At 31.9% G+C, this 20,420-nt stretch overlaps 1 protein-coding gene across 4 annotated transcripts in view; it reads right to left on the minus strand.

Moving 5' to 3' along the window:
* LOC116772301 (tyrosine-protein kinase Src64B) overlaps positions 1-20,420 on the minus strand; it is a 47,768-nt gene that overhangs the window by 7,236 nt on the left and 20,112 nt on the right. The gene's annotated exons all lie outside the window — the stretch shown is intronic.

The raw sequence follows: 20,420 nt of genomic DNA on the forward strand, positions 1-20,420 counted from the left end.
AAATTTAAACCTTGTCTTAAACTAAGAATGTCTACTTGGGACTATACGAATGAATAATATATATATATATAAAATTAAATATATATTTTTTATAATTAATATAATATAATTTAATTTTCGTTAATAATTCTAATTTCAGAGTCATATTTATCGTAAATAATATAAACGTTCAAAGTAGCTTGTTATTTATCTTTAAGAAAACTCACTTCTTTTTATACCAAAGGGGTTTTAAATGAAAAAGGTAATGAGATTTTTATCACTTGCTATTCATTTGAATCGTAAAAGTTGTTTTATATGTGTACTTGTAGAAAAGTAATATCTAAAATGTTATCTGTGAACTTGTGCTGCCATCTGTGATGGTTTAGTTAACGTCAAAACTACTTTAAATAAAAACGTTATTTCTGTTCTGCACTAAATAGCGTTGTTTTATTATAGGTTATGGGCCCAGAAAATTAATGAAAAGTAGTGTTTTAACAAGTATTTCGTCACGGTACGAGTGTTAAAAAGACTGTTTCGACACGCGTTTACACTGTGTTGTGTAGATTGGCTGGACATTCGTGAAATAAAAGTATTTTATTCAGAATTACGATGGCGGCAAACTACTTGGTAAATGTACCCAAATTACGCGGGCGGGAAAATTACAGCGAGTGGAGCTTCGCGGCAGAGAATTTCCTAATCCTTGAAGGCATGAAACATTGTGTAAAGCCAGAAGGAGCTGTAGTAGGAGCTGCAGACGACGAGAAAACTCGAGCAAAATTGATTATGACAATCGACCCGTCTTTGTTTGTACATGTGAAAAGTGTAAGAACAACGAAAGAACTCTGGGATAAACTACAACAGTTATTCGATGACAACGGTTTTTCAAGAAGGATAAATCTGTTACGGAATCTAATTTCGATAAGATTGGAAAACTGCAGTTCAATGACGTCCTACGTGACTCAAATTATTGACACGGCTCAAAAATTAAGTGGCACGGGTTTTGAAATAAATGACCAGTGGACAGGCTCATTGTTATTAGCAGGATTGCCGGATCGATTTTCACCGATGATCATGGCAATTGAGCATTCAGGCATTAGCATAACGGCTGATTCTATCAAATCGAAATTGTTAGACATGGAGTCAACCATAGAGGAACGTGATGAAGTTGGCGGCGCGTTCGCAGCTCGTTCGAATTCTAAGTACAAGAAAAATAAAATGGCGTCAAGAAAAAATGTCAATGTTGGTAGCACTGCCGATACGTCAAAGTCAAACGTGACATGTTACAGATGTAAACAAAAAGGCCATTATAGAAATCAATGTACTAATAACGAAAATAACGCGTCGAACTTCAAGGAAAAACCCCGAATGCAGTCTAATGCGTTTAGTGCTGTGTTCCTAAGCGGGAATTTCAGTAAAAATGCATGGTATATTGACTCTGGAGCCAGTGTACACCTTGCGGCAAATGAAAGTTTGGTTATGAATGCGTCGTATGATCAGAAACAGGAAATTATCGTTGCGAACAGTGAAAAGTTGTCAGTTTTGTGTTCTGGCGATGTGAAAATTATAACTACAACTGGTGATATTGATTACGAAATTATGGTTGAAGACGTTTATTGTGTTCCAAGTCTGGCGACTAACTTGCTATCAGTCAGCCAACTCATAAGCAAAGGAAACAAGGTATCTTTTTCTGATAGTAGTTGCTCGGTATATAACAAAAATAATAAGTTAGTAGCAACAGCATTACTAGAAAATGGAGTGTACAAAGTAAACTTACAAAACCAGGAACATTTGGCTGCATCAGTTGTATCAGGTGTTACATGGCATCGCAGATTAGGACACATTAATAAAGACTACCTGAATCAGATGAAGACTGCAGTACAGGGTATGTCTTTTGATGAAAAAGTGGATATTGGTAAATCTTCATGTGATACATGTTGCGAAGGCAAACAGTGTCGGTTACCTTTCAAGAGTATCAATCAGAGAAGCAGTGACCTATTAGATATAGTCCATACAGATATCTGTGGGCCTATGGAAAATATATCCATAGGAGGATCCAAATACTTCTTGTTGTTTGTCGATGATTGTAGTCGAATGGTGTTTGTTTATTTTCTAAAACACAAGAATGAGGCTTTGAGGTGTTTCAAAGAATTCAAAGCCCAGGTGGAAAATCAAACTAAGAAGACAATCAAAGTATTAAGGAGTGATAATGGATTAGAATACTGTAATAAAGAGTTTGACAATCATTTAAAAGGTGCTGGCATAATACACCAAAAAAGTAATCTATACACACCGCAGCAAAATGGATTATGTGAGCGATTCAATCGTACTATTGTTGAAAAGGCAAGATGCTTACTCTTTGATGCCAACCTAGGGAAAGAATTCTGGGGTGAGGCTACTAACACGGCAGTATATCTACAGAATCGAAGCGTGGCTGCAGCATTGGGTAATAAGACACCGTATGAGATATGGACTGGCTGTCAGCCCGACATAAGCCATATCAGAATCTTCGGTAGTACTGCAATGGTCCATGTAGCTAAAGAGAAGCGCAAGAAATGGGACAAGAAGTCAGAAAAATGCATTCTCCTTGGATATCCAGAAAACATAAAGGGATACAGGCTGTATAACCCAGAAACAAAGAAAATATTGACTAGTAGAGATGTGGTTATAATAGAGCAGGAATCAAAATCTGAATGTCAGATGGAAGTTTCCTCTCAGAGTTTTGATTCAGTGGGGGAAGAAGAAGTTAATATAGATGAACCAAACTCGGAATCTGACCACACAGATAGCTCAGAGGACACATTTCTGGATGTGGTTGATGAGACATATAAACCTAGTGATTCTGAAGCTGAAGATATCCCGCAGATTAGACCTCAAAGACCTACACGAGAGAGGAAGCAACCAGACAGGTTCAAATGTTCAAATTTTTGTGCTGGTGAGAGCACATATGATGATGTGACAGGATTGTCTCTTCAGGATGCCTTAGCCGGACCTGAAAAAGAACAGTGGAAAATAGCTATGGCTGAAGAGTTACAAAGTTTCAAAGAGAATGATGCATGGGAGATTAGCAATCCTCCTCAAGATGTTAGAGTTGTAAAGTGCAAGTGGGTGTTACGTAAAAAATATGATTGTGATAATAACATTCGGTTTCGTGCGCGTTTAGTGGCGAAAGGTTTTTCACAAGTTCAAGGTGTGGACTATACTGACACTTTCTCACCTGTAGTGAGGCATACCACATTGCGGCTTTTATTTGCTCTGTCTGTTCAACTTAATCTTGATATAACACATCTTGATGTGACAACTGCTTTCTTGTATGGAATTCTTGAAGAAGACATTTATATACAAATACCTGAAGGTTTTTCTGAGAAAGTAGAGAAAGGTCAAGTTCTTAAATTAAAGAAATCTATGTATGGTTTAAAACAGTCTTCAAGAGTATGGTACAAGAGAGTAGAGGAATGTCTTTTAAAAATTGGCTTTGTTAAATCTAAGATAGAACCTTGTATGTTTTTGAAAACACAGGATAAGTTAAAAACTATTGTTACTCTGTATGTCGACGATTTCTTCATTTTTTCAAATGATATTATAGCTACTAAGCACTTAAAAGATGTTTTATCTGACAATTTTAAAATTAAAGATTTAGGTGAAATCAAGAAATGTCTTGGAGTAAATGTAAAAGTAAATAAATGTGAGAAAACAATATCAATAAGTCAGGAAGATTATATTGATCAGCTGTTACTTAAATTCAAAATGAGTCAATGTAAAACTGTTCAAACTCCAATGGAGACTAAGTTACATGCATCTAAAGATGAGAATAATGTAGATAAGTTATTGTTTCCTTATCAACAAATGATAGGTTCTTTAATGTATTTAGCGGTTCTTACAAGGCCAGACATTGCATTTGCAGTTAGCTTTTTAAGTCAATTTAATAATTCCTATACCAAACAGCATTGTTCATATGTAAAACGCATATTGCGATATTTAAAATTGACCAAACATTATGGTTTAAAATTTTCTGCAGATGGGAACTCTGTCATTGAAGGATTTGTAGATGCTGATTGGGGTGGGAACACTATTGATAGAAGATCCTACACGGGTTTCTGTTTCACTTTGTCAGGTTGTGTAATTTCTTGGGAGACAAAGAAACAGAAGACCGTGGCTTTATCAAGCAGTGAAGCCGAGTACATGGCTTTAACTGAAGCATGTAAGGAATCTCTTTATTTAAGAAATTTACAGTTTGAAATAACTAATAAGAAGTACACTATTGAATTATATAATGATAACCAGAGTGCATTAAAGTTAACTCAAAATCCAATCTTTCATAAGAGAAGCAAACACATTGACATACGTTATCATTTTTCTAGAGAATGTGTAAATAATAATATTGTGAATGTTAAATATTTACCATCAGCTGAGATGCCAGCTGACTTACTTACAAAGAGCTTGTGCTCTAATAAGCATTATTATTTATTGGATAAGTTGGGGGTTCAGCACATATGTTAAAGTTAATAATTGTTCATTATACTGATTTTTTATCAATATAACATTGTTAGATATAGTGGGGGTGTAGAAAAGTAATATCTAAAATGTTATCTGTGAACTTGTGCTGCCATCTGTGATGGTTTAGTTAACGTCAAAACTACTTTAAATAAAAACGTTATTTCTGTTCTGCACTAAATAGCGTTGTTTTATTATAGTACTTCCAGTAATCTTAGAACGTCTGTCTTCAGGATCTATTTACAATCAGTTTTTGCTTCGCTTTAACAGGCAGATAATTTTATTCCCTTCTACTCGTGATAAACTTTATTGCTCCAAGAATCGTCTGCTTCCACGTACGTACGGACAAAGTAAAAAGAACCTTTTATGGTTCATTCTTAAATGGGAAGTAGTTTTTATACAGATTTATTAGTACTCCCAGGTCTATTGAAAGTGATTAAAGGATACCTATGTGAATTAAAATTTAATTACATGTTTTATTGTATTTTAATTATATATAGGACTAATAATAAATGGTATCGTACAGTACCACATATAAATGATTAATATTATGTTAGTTTAGTTTTAAAACCATAAATTAGCCCTACAAGAAGTAAACAATCTAAATAACATACTGGAAAATCAAAGGCATTAACAAAAAACAGTATTTTTTTAAGTGACTATTATTTGCTGTAAAAACTTACTTAAATTGTTTCTTAGGCAAAGTTAGTGCAAACTGGTTATGAATGTTCAAGAAATCGTTAATTACTTATTACTTATTATCTATTTAAAATTTCTTGAAACACTTTTTGTCCGTACAGTCATATTTGGGTATATTTAAATAAAATCTAGGGAAAACACGTGGCCAAAAGAAAAGTAAGAATAGGAGTAAGGCCAAAAAGAGACAGAAAACACATGGAAGGCACAGAAATCTTTCATGAAGGCATTTATAAATAAGAAACTCATTCTTAAAATTAATCTTTTACTTCTATATAGAAACTAGCTGTTACCAGTGACTCCGTCTGCGTAAGAAAAACAATAAGAAACTTAAGCTCCGTATGCACCCTGCCTCCCACTTGCGTGTTATAATTTCTGGATGGGTATTCGGATTTTTGATAAAAAGTACCCTAAGTTACTCCTTATTACATCAGCTACCAGCCAATAAAAGTCCAGTAAAAATCGGTCCAGCCATTTCAGAGATTAGTCGGAACAAACAGACAGACAGACAAAAATTGTAAAAAAAATGTTATTTTGGTGTACGTAACGTCTACACATTCATATGCATGTAGTAAAAAACGGTTATATCAATATTACAAACAGACATTCAATTTTTTTTATGTGTATGGATTAACACATATGAATACAGTGTAAATGTCATGTCGGTGCAAAAAATTTTGTAATAAGAGACTGATAGTTAGAATGTTTGACATAACCACGTAACGAAGAACATTCGCATGACATACCTACAACTTTTTCGTCCAACAAACTGCGGTGGGTTAAACGAAAAATAAGAAAGCATATAAACGAGACGAGATTTCAGTTTACCAAATTATTAGACATTATTCTTACATTCAAATTCATTCCTTATTTACAAAAAAACAAGTGTCCGCAAATGCCGATAATGGTCTTTAAATAATCCGAAGATAACATGAAACAAAGAAATGGTTAAACTAAAAGCGTGAAATATTTCAGGGACGTGAAATAAGGAACTACGAAAAGGAACTGCTTCGGTAGATTATAATTGAAATAACTTAAGTCCCTTCAGACCGCATCAATATTGTAATAAAATCAACCTCGGTTATATGAGCACGATAAATAATTCAAATATCAAAGTATACAAAATTTCAACCCACAGTTTTTCTATCACATGCTATCACTGGTTGAGATAAGATTGTCAAACAGTGATCGTACATTCATCACAACAGTCTAGTCGGGTCTTATCAAACGTTCTCACGGAACGACATATGATTAGAAATATTGAATTTATAAGCGTTTCTTAAGTAAAAGTTGTTGGATGAAAGTAATTTTTAAAAGAACAATTAAAAAAAATAGATTCAATGGAATTCATAGACTTTGTTCAGAACTAGCCTGAACGTATATTTATACAATATATTAACTTGAGTTTTCTACTTTTAGATTATGTATAAATAGCACAAATGTATACATATATAAATTTCGTATCAAATAAACGGTGTTTTATATACAATAACTATTTTGTTATATATATATATATACATTCAAGTATATACTAACAATATTGTTTAAAATATACCCGATTTTAAACAAGACACTACATCAACGAGGGTCCAAATATTTATAATCTGAACATTCGAATTAGTCTTGTGGTATATTTTTTTTATAAAAATAGAACACTTCAAGAAATATACAGGATTTAAAATCACCTTTCATGGAAGTCTATGAATATCGGATAACAGAGCAATGTTATATCTTGTTCAGGAATAGATTTAGGATAGTAAAAATATTTCAAAGACCATTTTCGTTCTGGCATCTGAAGTAGCAGTGATGGATGGTTCTCAGAGGGTTACTAAAACGTAAAAGAGCAAAACTCAATTTAGATCCCGAAGATGGATGTGTTCCGAACTTGATTGCTAATATGCTTATTTGACACAAAAACTATATAGGTAAATACGAAAACTAAGTTACAAATAATTTACTAAATTTATAAACCAAAATCACGTACATATTATTTTAATAAGTTTCATGTATTGAAATTCAAGACGGTTAAAGATCACATTGTGCTGGTCATTGCGTGGAGGGACCGGACATTATTGAGTGTCGCATAAACAAATCACGTACGGCGATTATTGACAAAATGTCAAGCCTATTGTATTATTTCTCGTAATCTCTGGTTTCTGAATACCACGCCAGTGTATTCAACGGAATTATAATTAGAAATTACTATGAAATGTTGCCATATAAAACGACGAAATCCCTGTAATTAATTCGATATATTCAAGTATGCGTCAAATAAAAATAATAGGAAAATTAAAATAAACAGTTTTTTTACTATCTATAAGTTAAAAATTTTAAAAAGACGTAAAGGAATATTTTATACTGTTGGTATAACTTCTTCGGAATACCAGACATTCTCATTTCCATGCCGTACTCCTTGAGATCTTTGCAAAATATATTTGGTAAAAAGTGAAAAAACCAGCCTTGTGGAATTCAAGGGGTTCATGTTCGTAAAACACTAAGTTATGTATATACAAAAAACCTGTCGTATGAAAAAAAAGGCTTTTCGAGATGAGAAAAATATGAGGTATTGTATTGAAAAAATGCTGATATTGAATAACAAGATTATTTATATAACACTATCATAACAAACACGCATTTGCTCCAACCTTATTATATAAATTCGTCAAGTCTGAATCAGAAGGCAAGGGCTTATAGTCGAACAGAATTAACAATAACAAAACTGTTCTATTCAATATATTGTTACCTAAATATAACTCGAATGGTGAAGGTACGTGTTTATAATCATAATACAGACTTAATTAATGTTACACGATGATTAAATGTTCTATTGATATGTTTTGATTACATAAGGTAACAAACAAAACAAATTGATTTTCACAAATGATTTGAAATTGAAACCTACGTTCAGAGAAACGAGTTCATATATGTACTGTTTCATTGAAAATTTGGGATTACTTTTCTATTGACGATGTGAAGTCAAATGTGATTTGCGATGATTTAAACTGGAATGCTAATCAAGCGATTAAATAAGGCTTTAAATCATCATATCTTGTAAATAACTAGCTTTAAAATGGGATGAAGATTTATCATCATAAATTCTACAAATAAAGAACATTCGTAATCCCCGAATTGGTGGCTCTTGAACCAAATTTGCGAAGAAAGTGAACGTGCCGCGCGGGGAAAGGACGCCCCAGCGACCTGTTGCCCGCCAATCAATAGCACCAACGCAATATTACTCATACCCTCGTCCAAACCCCATACTGCTATCCACCGGATCCCAAACAGTTACTAAATAACACTTTTAAACAGTAAATAAAACATTGGCAAAATATTTCTAAAGGCTTCGATGACATAAGAACGAAGAGATTACTATTTATTATATATATTTCAAAAACAATTTAACACAACCGTGAGTAATAATAAGATGTCTAACAAAACGTCAAAAAAAATTTAAGAAAAACGTCCAATCGAAGATAATATTATATTAAAATTCCGTCATTGAATTTTCTGTTGTCTTTACAAGACGCACTTCTTATTATAATGGAATCCCATTTATAATATAAATTATGAATGGTACAGTGATATTTAGATTTGGAATGGAAAGACAAAACTCTTCGCGCATGTTCAGAGAGCGGTCAATAACCCGGTGGGCGAATCTTGAACTTGAACTACATGTAGAATTTTAAAACGTTAGACAATACTTATATTATCCAACATTTCCGTTTCAAAGTATAACTCCACATATATGATACGTTGTAGATAAAATCCTGTGCTATTACAGCTTTGTTTATCTATAGATAGTGTTTATATAGACATTCAAAAGTTATTTGCACAATCATAATTAGACAATCGTTTAGAGGTAATCAGGATTATGTAACGACATTATCAAGTAACTAACTACAAGTTTCAAAAAAGATAGCAAAAATAAAGAGAGAGTTATTGTTTCATGCATTAATAGTTTTCACTGCATACGTTATCATTTAATTTTCTTTATATCAAAATAATATATTACGTAATTCAACAATGGTGTCCAGATTAATTTATAACGGTCTTATTGTCTTGTTGTGTGGTATATTGTCTTTCAAAGCAAAATAGTATCAGGTATCAGTTAGTGTTAGACCACAAAATGAGGAAGTAATGCGATCGTCACAAGATCACACTAGATTTAATAACATGAATGCTATTATAGCCACAACACGTCATTATATAGGTACACAAATGAAATCTGAATACAATCGAGTATATAAATAAGGATCTCTCAAGAAAACACTATAATTTTCAACGCCTAACCTTGTGTAAGAAGTTATCAAAGAAGACGGCTCAAAAGATACGTGGAATGAGGGTGAAAATTATCGTTGTTAATTAAATAAAGTTTTAGACAGTAAATGTCAAAAAAGACAAAGATTTAAATTATCAAGCTATTAAATAAATTAAAATTTATTTAATAGCAGCGAAACACTAACGCAACTGACATTTATCTGCTTATTGATTAGTTTATGTCAATATATAAAAGCATATTTAAAGAAATCCAATTGGATACGATGCTATGAGCATGAGACCATAGCTCGTATGAGATGTGAGAGGCTCGCCGCTCGTCCGACGGCCGAGAGTCCCCACACGTCAGTTCTGTTGAACTTGACAATGATTTGTATTTAGACAACGTCGGACTCAGCTGTATAGAAGACAATGGGCTAAATATTATTGTTGACGCATTACATGGTTGACGTGGACAGGAGACTTACTTAAAACACACTTGGACGGGCTCTGGATCTGATGAACGCGAAAAAGGGATGAGTGCTTTTATTACTTATATATTTTTTTACTGTTGACTGTTCGGTTTATATTTTATTGTAAAAGATATAAGCATTTCCTGAATTCTTGCTCATACCAAACGGAGCGTTAATAATTTTTGCTTACATAAATCATCGCATATTTAATGAGAAATGTGAAACGATTCATGTTGTGTGATTCAAACTTGTGCTAAGCGACCTAAGCAAGAGTGTACGTCGAGAACATAAAGTGTCACCTTTATTTATCAATTGTGAAAGATGATAATTAGCATTGATTCAAAGGATGAACGAAAAACTTTGAAACCGATAGTGCTTAAGTAGGCGGTGATAATTTGTACTTAGGACACGGAACAGATTTTGTATAAAACTGTGTTATTTTTGCATACACCCCACATGAATACACAAATGAAAATATTGTCATGTTTTAAGATTTAGCCACGTAAGATTTATTTTTAAGATTGCAACACACATGGAAACAAATAAAAACATCACGCAAGTATAGAAAAGTGAACAATAAGGTGGTAATTAGTATCAGTTTAATAATTATGTAAGGCCATTTGAGTTTCACGCAGCATTTTATGTGTTTGAATAAAGCACGTTGTGAAATATCTTTACACGTAATTGCTTTTAGTGATAGCGTCGGATGTTATATGAAAAACTTAACGGAGACGGGAATATTTTAGAAATGAGTCTTAATTAAAATCGGAAAGAAATTGCCTCGCTTTGTAACATGTCTTATATAAAACAAAACGGACTATAAATTTTCCTCAACTATATATAATTTAACTCTTGTCCAAAAGTGTTCCTAATTTGTGTAATGCTAGTGATTATGGGTAATTTTTCGTAATAAAATTATGTGGTTGTTAATATTACAATAGCAATAAATTAAACATTAGCGGCTTCGAAGCGAGACGAGCATATAACGCGATGACCAACTAGGAAGGTTTCTCAGGAAAACGTCCAATGATTATGCAGGAAACGTCCAGTTACAAGTGTTTTGGTAAGGAGATTATATTAAGCCTCATTAAAACACAGTACACGCTCCGATGAAACTCAAGGCATAAGACACTTTCCGCCGGAAACCGTTGCTATGTGAATCTCGTTAAAAGTTACATCAGGCATATATTACTGTACGGGAACATTTACACAGATAAAATGTTAATTATTTTAATATATTGTGCTAGATTTTTAATATAGATGAATGCGTCTGCAAACTAGTGTAATAATGTCGAACCGATCAAGCGCACATAATGATACTGATCATAAAGATTAAATCATTCTGTTTTTCTGTTAATTTCAAACCGGATAATAAGCGATGACCTGATTTAAATTGAAAATAATAATGCTATAAACATTACGTATTCCATTCATCTGTGTAGCGATATCGCCATCAAAGAAAAATCCTAAAGAAGCTGTGGTCATGACGGAGCGTAAAAAATTTAAACAACGAATTTGATAAAGGGGTCAGTTATCCTTGCGGGTCTCGAATCTAAATATAAACACCGGGGGTCTACTATCTCACGGTCTAAATCATTGCTCCCCCAAGACACGAATATCTCGGACATTTCCCTTGTACGCCTCTCCGTTAACCTTATATCCGCTGATCGAAAATTCTTTGGGAATTTTTAGGGGCATATCAATAAGCTGTTTTAAAATCGACACAAAAAAATAAACAGTATTTATGTTGAAGTACGCTTAAGTCATTAACATTTTCTTTATAAGCGTATGTAAAATTTCCTGATTTTCATTAACATTTAAAATTTAAAATAAATCAATTTAAAACGTTAACAATATAACGGTCTGACAATGGGTCGTTAAACATTCTCCATATACCCAAAGAAAGGGCCGCGATACATGACATCATTTATAATAGCCGAAGAAAAGTTATGAGATAAAAAGCTATGTTTCGTTACCGGTACGGCGCCGTTAATCTTGTTTATCTCATCGTTATCCTTACCAAAGGGTGCGTAGACCTACAATGTACCCGCATATGGCTAGTTTAACGCTATGTCGATCCGTTACCAACAAACACTTTGTAACCAGTGGCTGTTCTCACAACAATTTATTTGACAAAACATGCATATTAATAAAATTATTATTTTACACATTCCTGTTAGGGTTATCACTGCTGATAAGAAATATATTAGTTTTAAAATACAGACAAGGCGTATTGGTTATTTGTCTTTAGTATTAGATTACAATACATTCTTAGAGAATTTTCATGGCTTAAAAGTTGTATGGACAGAATCAATCCGATATAATTCCTAACTGTTTATATTTGAGTAATGAGTTGATGTTGTTTTGCGAAGTTACATAATAATACGGAAATCTTAAGATTATACCTTTTGAATTTTTTAAACATTTGCTTCCTTAAACAAACGGCGATAAGATCAAAAACTATTTTAATTAATTCAGAGCTCATTTCCTGCAGTTTAATGTATTTGGTTTCCTTTTTATCTGTGAAAACATGAAATGTTTGCATACAAAACAGACTCCGATGTGGGACAAACCTCTAGTGTCGATTAAAAACAAGGCGCCATTAAGCGAATTGAACGGATGTTTAGAACATCCTCCAGACGATAGATTTGTTCCTTATATCAGTTAAGACAATTTAAACATTATATAGAAATGAATTAATGTATAAAACATTACTATTTTTATTTTATATTTATATAAATTCAAGTTTGACTTTAAGGTAACTCAACAAAGATCTAATCAGTCCTCGCAAATACGTATGTTTATAATTATTGTATGTGAGCCAACAAAATACACTCGCATCTCAAGTAATAATTATGATAACTAACAATACTTATTTTAAACTCATGAGCAGCATTGACGTAATGTATAGAAAAACACAATAAAGATGAAACAATAAGAGATCCCCATCAACAAAGAATTGTCTCAAATATAAAAATTAAGGAAACGACATTATTATTGAGTGCCTAACTACTTTTGTTTTGCTCACATTTGCGTCATCACATTACTAACACGGGTTTTGTCTAGCAAATCAAATTGTTTATCAAGGTTATTTATTTTAGTAATAAAAACGTAAACAGTATTAACGTTAATATTAGTACATGAATTATTTTGGATTATACAATTAAATTATGAAATAATGTTTCATGGGCACATTGAAAGCATTTGGATCCTTTACACACTAAAGAAAGCTAACGCATAGCTTTCTATGGCGTATTGTATATTTTAAATGATTTCTCCAGTCAATACAAAAGATTAGTATATACAGTTCTCAGCTGTCGTGGCACATGTTTACAACCGGGAGCGCCCTCCTGTCGCCGATGGTCATAACTTGGGGCGCGCTCGATCAATACAGGGCTTCCCTACTTACGGCCACGAAAAAGGATATATTTGTTTGGCAAATCCATCTGTGGAGGGCGTCGGTAGGAGAAGTTGAGAATCCATTTTTGACGTATTTAAAATAATTGGTTTTGGGGTGAATATTTTAAGCTACATAAATATCCAATTTGGTATCAGTTAACTAAGGGAAATCGCGAATGGCAACAATTGTTATGGCCTGCGATGCGGTGAACTTACAATAAAAGTAACCATTCATGTTTGCGGATGAAAAAAATGAGACAAGATAGAGAACGGAAATGCTCATACCCATTGCTTAAGCGATAGTGCCGCAGCTATCTTTTAAGTCACATGACCCAGACGCAAGCCATTTCGTGGCCAGACTAACAACTCTTGTGAGCGACGCCTGTACTCCAACTGATTGAGTACCATGTGATAACTATGCACCTCAATGCTGGCTTATTAAAATCAGCCATTGACGTCGTTTAAATAAATTGATTATTGCCACACATAAATGTAAATGGAAAGGCTTTGTTAAGATTTCAATCAACATGCCCTACGTGTAGTGCAATCAAATAAGTTAGGGGTGATATGTACAGAATTAAATTTAGTAATATTAATTTCGAATATTGAAGTGAAAACTAAAACTATGAATGGAGCAGAGAGAATAGTGCGAAAATGAAAGCATGGCTTAAAGCGCGACATTATCATGAGCCTCAGCACTCAGCGAATAAGCCTCCGACGGAGACCGCGTCTGCATAATAGACACCACGCATACAAAACACGCATACGTAAATAAATTCGGAATACATTAAACAACTTTATCGTCCGTTGTTTGTTAACAACTAAAGAAAATTGTATTTGAATCTTAACAACTAAAACTACTTCAAAATTACTTTACTGTCAACAAAAGATATCACAAGCAGAAATGATTTGTCGAATCAAAACATTATTTCACTTAAACTAGGCCAATCAATGTACTTGGAATTCCCAAACACTTGGATTTTATTGATTAATTAAAATATATATATATATATCTTATTTTAAACTTATTGATTCTCGCAGCTCTTCATAGTCTCTGGTATAGAGCCTTAATGTATACTTTTATTGAAAGTTTTATTTAATTCACAATAATTAAACTCACAATATTGTAAAGTAACATAAAAATTTGCCAAGAACGGTTATATATAAAACAGTTTCAAACATAGCAATGATCCTCGGATTCAATTTATTCTTAGAACTTTAGTAATAATTGATTATATGTTCGCATTAAGCCGTATTTCCATAATTGAGTATAGAAGTCTTATCACCTGAATAAATTTTGTCTATTAACATGGTTATTGGATGGGATCTACATATACCTAATAGAATCGTCTCGGATCTAGCGGTTCAGATTGGTGACAATCAAATTAAGTCCATCCCAAATTTACAAGTCTAATTTTTGTTTAAAGTTAACTATTAATATTAGACAAATTATTTTAAATAAAACGTCTGATATTCATTATAGTCTAATCATATTGTATTATAACGTCTAGAATATTTCAAACTTATTTTTCGTGACATTAAACTTGGAATAACCTTTTAATATACTTTTTTTAATAGAATAAATAATATAAGTCTGAAAATATATATATTTTTAAAATGTTCTAAATAATATGCGTCACACGTTCCCAACGTGACATGATGAATTCTCTTCGAGATGGATACTCGGTTTTATTTCTGTGACATACGGTTATTTGAGGGTTTTATAAAGGAAGGTCTACCCTAACGGGTCGTTCGGGACAAATGGAATTCGTATTTGTTTTCTTCTTTTGTAAGAACCATATTCTTGCTTAATATATGAAACTAGTTCTCGCATGTGGTATCACTTCTGTTCGTGCTGAATTATTTAAAAAAATTACATATTTTTAACATACTAATTATGGTTGACTAACAATCAGTGTGTTAGTGTATATTGGCAGAGTTACCCCCCAAAAAAAAAACCTCATGCTAAGAAAAGCAATTCCGCAGAGTGTTTGCGATATTCTTAAAAACAATCGCGCGTAAGTATCGTTCCAGATACGAGTCGATCTCAATACAGATGTATGAATGGAGAATTTCTGCGCGGAATTTGACCCAGATAGTTATAAACTTCACATCGGCGATATTCATTGACGATTGAAATTTCCATTGAACATCTATCCCATAATCATCCGAAAATGGAATTAAAACTATGCAACTTTAATATCAGCTTCGATTTTTATAACATTTGTGACATTTAATATGTTTTCTGTTTGAGGTTTCCTATATTTGTTATTTTTCAGTAACAAAACCATTTGTTAAAAACAATCGTAAATCCTCAATTTATCTAAGACTGTGTTCAAAATCTAATGCCAATTAGATAAGTCAAGGACGCAACGTAGAAATAGTTTCATGAAAACCAATCAACTAATTAGATTATGTTGCAACTAAGAAAACATTTGTTACAACAAATTTGTTTCAAACATAATTTACTTTCTCAATTTTGTTCCAATCACGAAGTCTGACCAGTTATTAGTATTTATCTAATCTAGACAGAGTAAGTTTAACGGAGGTCTTGGGAAGGTATAAAAGTTTAGGAATTTACAACCTGACCAGGATTTACTGTTCGTTCGAAAGCTCAAAGTTTCATTTATAAATAGTGTTGGTAAACACGCGCAGAGCCTGTGACTTTCGCTAAATTGTTTATATTGTTGTTGGCTTCTAGAATTTCAGGTTTACTTATTTAAACTATATAGCAAAGTTGAAAAAGAATAAGTTTTATATATATATATATATATATATATATATATATATATATATATATTGTTATAGTAACAGCGGTGTCTGTGTAATATCTTCTTCACAAACTTACTTCAATACATTGTCGACTTCTGAAAATTTTGATACAATGTTTTTTAATACAAAAAATTTTCCGATTTGACTAATATTTAGCTCAGTACAGATGAATACTTATATGTATAAATATATGAACTAAGGTATCTTTTCTAAAATCATATTAGAATTTATCTGAAGCGATTGTGTTAGAAACTCAAAAGTAATGTTACAATTATAAATCCTATTCGTTACTTAATCTTTATTAACTATCACTAGAACATTGAGTTGCAAGCAACTAAATCATGTTGCGGACACAGTTTAGATAAGGCAAAACGATTTAACAAGATAATAAAATAATATTGTATAAAGTAAAATATGTACAACTATCAATATTATAGGTATTTATTATGTACTAAGACACTTAAAATTCTGTTCTAGTTTTAGTTACGCAGTAAAGAGATCAAATGTCCAATAGAAAATATATAAGTATTATTCTGCTTTATTATATTTAGACGTAACAAATGTTGAAAAATATTTTTAATAAGAGCGTAGAAAAATAAGATTATTGTAAGAAAGTTATTTGTACTGTTTCAATAGAGGAGCATCGACTGGAATGATAAAACCTCGTAAACAGCCCACACATGATTCTAACCACAGTCATGAGGTGAATTTTCAATACATAATAGTCTCTCCGCTATAGAATTCGATTCATTTATATTCTTTTATGGTCTAGACTTAAGAGTCTAGACCCTGGCTTCTAGCGTTAGACAGTGAACAAAAATGAAAAATAAATGAATCAGCAGATAATATTCTAAAATTATACAAAAAAGGTCCGTACACTAAATTAAAATTTAAGTTAAGAAATAAAAACTAAATATTGTTTTAAGATTTCAATAGTATACACAATAATGTATTAATTTAATACGAAGTGAAAACTTGTTAGATGACTTAGCACGTCAAGATTTCAGCTTTTATATTTCGTAAATTAAAGGAGTAAATTATTATAAACATAATAATAAAATATATTCATTATATCAATGAACAATCCTTTTGTAATATCGTACTTAGTATATAAGAATTATCGTGCTAAATATGTACTAATACGATATTGAAAGAACAAACCAGAATAACAATACAAGTATGTCGAGTAAAATATATTAAATATAACAAGAGTAAATTAGCAGCTCCTTAAAATGAATTACTATTAAAATTATCACATTTCATTACAAACATACATAGCTTAAAACAAACAGCATTTTTAAACATCCAAATTCTATTTTCGGTCGTGGCTCCCTAAGCGTCGAGAAACTTTATTTCTATACCACCCCTCTCCTATTAACCATAACAAAACGTACACATATTCACTGTTAGTATTTAGCCCTTAATTCGTCCGCGTATAAACGCATTGTTAGAGAGAGCTGTTGAAAGCATTTTATGCCCCAATTAGACGAAACTCTGGAAAAAACACACTATACAATTTTGAGTTTAAAACATTTGATGGTGACGTCATTTATTTACACAATATGTATTTACTAAATTTTTTAAAATCAAAATGTCTATGTTTATTTCGATTAAGTTGAAACTCCTCCTGTAGTGTCGTGAGTTTGCAAACCGGGAATAGTTTTAATTAAATTATAGAAATATTAAAATGTAATTATTAGTTATTTATTAGAAAAGACGTTTTTATTATTTTATATTCGCGTTTATCTTTGTTTAGCTACATGGCATATAAAATAATATACAACAGTTAAAAATTTTATATAACACACGATTATAAGGACGTCTAAATATATAAGGAAAATATAATAGTATTATGTAAAGTTAATAGTAATATAATTATTTAAAATTTAGCTTAATAGATACGTATGTCAATAATTACCGACACTCAGATAAAAATAGCTGTTTTCTTCTACCAAGCTAATGATAAATCGCTGTTAAAAGTGAGTCTAAAAGCAGTCTCGAATATCTGATGTGTAAAATAGCGTTCCCTCTAGACACGTTATAATAAAACAAACTTTTATCACATAGTTTCATTCTGACAGATGAAATACTTGGAGCGTTCTTTATGAGTTATAAAAACTAAATAACTTTCAAAAACTGAAAGTTAAATTAAGACGTGAACGACGACAATGAACTAAGAAAAAATGTTCAATTGATTAATGTTATTTAAAATAATACTTTAATTTTATTTAAAATAACTTATGCTATATTGGAGGTAGGTAGAGTATTATTTCACATAAGCTGTTCCTAATATCAGTTAGGCGTTTGAAAAACATACAACTCTTTATTTGCATCACTTTTATTTTCACACGAGTGATTGATGACACGCAATAACAATTTCCTTGCAAAGGCCATCTATATAATCACTCGTACTTATACAAGTAATAGGAATCTTTATAGTTGGCGAACGTGAAGAGTATGAGTTAAAAACATTTTATAAGAGAACATAATTGCGACATTTGACCCAGAGCATAATTCGAAATAGGTCGCAGATTACATCAGCGACTCAAAGGGGTCGATCCATTGAAATCTCGGAATTATATGAAACATTGGATTACAGCGTTGAACATAAATGTCTCTTCAATCTACGTGCTTATTACGCTCATTACATAGAACATGGAACCCAAAGCGTGTATTATTTTCAACCGAACGTGACCACAAGTTGACGTGTGGCTTATTACAAAGCGGTGTAAAAAAACATTAATGTTTTATCTGAATATTTTGCAACATTGATTGACCAACACATTTCCAGAGCGCAATTTAAATACATTGATGTCTGAATGTATGTAATACGCTTTCAAATACTTATGATATATATATTTTGTTGTAAATATAACAAAATTATAAAGTATATTTATTAATAGTAAAACTTCTACATTAGTGTCAAATACTGAAGAGTTTGTGAGTTATGAAGATGTAATACAAGTACATGTTACGATAAATAGTGACTGCATTATCATTACATCTGTTCTACATAGTTTCCAGTTATAAATTATAATATGGCATAGGTTTGAAGCATGAATAAACTAAAATTAGTTCCACTTCAATGAGCAGCCAGCAGACGTGGACCCAGGCGGTCACTGCATGTATCACACGCTCAATTACACTTTTGCGACGCAAACTGCCGCACCAAGGACTTCAGTGTATCTCAACTTTAGAAGATGTATTCCCATACCACTAACCTATACCATTAAGTAGAATTACCTAGATATATAATACTGGCTTAGAAAATGGGTTGCTAAGCGAGAAACTTTCAGAAAATAATCATTACATTAATGGGGAGAATGTAGGGAAGTGGTGACATGAATAATTTTATAATTTTTAACACTATAAAGACTGTAGAATGAACTAGTCATTAAAATAATCCACGCTGTTCATAGAAATAATATATAAAAATGAATAAATATGAAAATTTTCACATTCAAACTTATAAAATGACTGACATATATTTTAATTATAATAAATTAAAATAAAATAATTGAAGTTTTCTCTTACAATATCAAACGATGTTTACCGTAAGGTACCTAGAAACCAAATAGCTAGCAAGGCTTGTTTGCAAACAGTTTGCCATAACAGGACAAGATATTTTATGCAAGTAGCAAACAAACAGTGGGTAAAAGCTGTACTAGACGGTTAAAAAAACGTATGACTGGAGTTGTTTCAATTAAAGTGAAATTTCTCTCGTAAAAATATTTTAAACTTTCATAATATTGTCAAAAGATTAGGTACGGCTTTGTTCTAAGCGTGACTACACAACAAATTTTTAATTTACCTCCACCTCGCAGTATTGCGTGCTTTTGCTATTAAATTAAAATTAAATCGCTTTTGGAATATTCAACTTTTGGACAGATTTTACAAATGAGAAAAGTAAGTTTATATTTCGTACGAGTAAATATATTCTACAAAAATATTATCTTCTTTTTTTTTTACGACAACCCTTTTTGTGCGAACAAGATTCAATACTTTATTCAAGTGCTAACTCTTAAAGGAATCGGTAGACGAAATGGCGCGTCCAATACTTTAGGAGTTTCTTGAACTTGGAACTGCATTACTGTCGTACTTATTTATATCGAAGTGCTGATTCTAAAACAGTATTGCAAACTTAGCAAGTAACAAAATGACGACCGTAGTAACTGGGCAAAGAGTGAATCATTACTTGAATGACACAGTGGCAAATATGATATTAATTTAGGTTTTATTTATAAAATATTTAAATAATAATAGTGCAGATGTTAACGATGTAACTTTTAATAAACATGCATTTCCATATAAAAACTCATACCTTAGTCGTCCTGTGTGGAATGTTGAACACACAAG

The sequence above is a fragment of the Danaus plexippus genome, chromosome 12, assembly GCF_018135715.1.
Source record: "Danaus plexippus chromosome 12, MEX_DaPlex, whole genome shotgun sequence".
In the NCBI taxonomy this organism is placed as follows: domain Eukaryota; kingdom Metazoa; phylum Arthropoda; class Insecta; order Lepidoptera; family Nymphalidae; genus Danaus; species Danaus plexippus.